Here is a 2,009-nt window from a genome sequence, read left to right as displayed (position 1 = left end):
CCAAACATCCAAGGTTGATTTAACATCCCAAAATCAATGAATAAATGAAGGAGATAAAATCCAGTTGATTATCTCAATAGATGCAGAAAAAGAATTAGACAAAATCAAGATGAAAATTCACAAGAAATTGGAAGTAGAACACAGTGTCCCTGACCTGATAAAAGGCACTATGGAGAGTTCACAGCTAACATCATATTTAATGGTGAGAGACTGAACTGAATGCTTTCCCCTTAAGATCAGGGACACAGTGATGATGTCTGCTCTTGACACTCCTTTTCAACATTGCACTAGAGTTTCTAGACAATTCAATAAGGCAAGAAAATATTTTTTTAAATTTTCTGACCATATGTTTATTCAACACAAAATAATCCCTCCAAACTTTACTGGAGTGTCTGACAATGTTCAGGACGAAACCCACCTTTAAATTGGAATTCAGTTGCTTGCCCAGCCCTGGCCTTGGCTTTCTTGTCAGCACCAGGGAGCACAGCCATCCTTCGATGTGAGTCTTGCACTCTCCAGACCTTTGGACATTGGCCTGCCAGTCTCAGGGCAGCTGAGGTGGAAAGCGGCAGGTATGCTCTTAGGGAGCAGGTGGCGGTACCACAGAGATACTAGATGCCCTTCTGGTAAGTTACCAGTAGAAATGTCTCCAGGCAAGCTGTTCCTTCACTAGCCTCATGATTTGAGAGACTGCATGGCTTCATGACATAAGGATTAGGCACATTCTTGTCAGCCAGCTTGGGGTGTGTAGGCACGTACCTATCCTCCTTGGCCACTGTCACTCCCTCCTTAAAAAGGGAGTTCATAAATGGCAATCCAGCTATTCCTGGACATCCACATCACCATGGCTGCTGCATCTGAGGTCTGAGGATCTAATGTCCAAGAACATGGTGACTGCAGCTGATAATACTATATTGTATCATGGAAATTTAGTAAGAGAGTAGAACTTATTCTCACCAAAAAAAGAAAACCTAGGTGTATATGTGAGTTGACATATGAATTAATTAACTAGATGGGGAGAATCCTTTCACAATGTATATGTATATCAAATCACCATAATCTGCACTTGAGATATCTTATCATTGTATTTGTCAATTATGTCTCAATAGAGCTTAAATTTTTGTTAAAAAGTCCTTTATGATACCATCAAAAATATGAACTATTTAAGGATAAAGCTGGCAAAAGGTATGTAAGATTAGTACACTGAGAACTATGAGCCATTACTGAGAGAAACTAAAGAAAGCCTAAATACACGGAAAGACGTACCACATTCATAAACATACCAGGAGATGGCTAGGATGTCACTTCTCAAGTTGATGCACAGCATAGACACAATCCTAATCAAAATCCTAGCAGGTCTTTCTCATGGCAATTGACAGGTTGATTCTAAAATTCTCATAGAAATATGAAAGGCTTAGAATAAACACAACTTTGGAACACAGCGGAGTCGGAGGCCTGGTGCTACCTGATTCCAAGACCCCCATAAAACTGCAGTTAACAGGACAGTGTGGTGCTGGCGCTAAGATACACAAATAGATCAATGCAACAGAAAGAAACACACTCATACATGGATAATTAATTTTCAACAAAGAGGCAAAGACAATTCAGTAGAGGAAGGATAGCCTTTTCAAAAAATGATGCCAAAACAATTGAATATGTATATGTAATAGACAAAGTTCAAGCCATACCTACCACATGCAAAAATTTACATCAAAATGGATCATAGACTTTACAAGTAAAATCTAAATCTATAAAACCTACAGAAATCTTTGTGACCTTGAATGACACAAAAATGTCTTGGATATGACATCAAAAGCTTGGCAGATAAACTGATTAATTATACTTCATAAAATTAAAATTTTCTACTCCCCAAAAAATATTGTTAAGAGAATGAAAAGACAAGCCATACATTGGAAGAAATGCGTGCAAACCTCACGTGTGAGAAAGCGCTTGTATGAAGAATATACAGGAGCATTTGAGATCTCGCTCCCCAGCACATGTTGTCAGTC

The 2,009-nt window shown here is 38.7% G+C and overlaps 1 pseudogene; it reads right to left on the bottom strand.

The window, feature by feature from the left end:
* Positions 1-380: 380 nt before the first annotated feature.
* Positions 381-840, bottom strand: LOC118993435 (40S ribosomal protein S10-like; annotated as a pseudogene).
* Positions 841-2,009: the final 1,169 nt, after the last annotated feature.

Source organism: Sturnira hondurensis, unplaced genomic scaffold (genome assembly GCF_014824575.4).
Source record: "Sturnira hondurensis isolate 20B ecotype Veracruz unplaced genomic scaffold, ASM1482457v3 Scaffold0008761, whole genome shotgun sequence".
In the NCBI taxonomy this organism is placed as follows: Eukaryota; Metazoa; Chordata; class Mammalia; order Chiroptera; family Phyllostomidae; genus Sturnira; species Sturnira hondurensis.
Note: the sequence above shows the minus strand (reverse complement) of the source record. Positions and strands in the feature narration are given on the sequence as shown.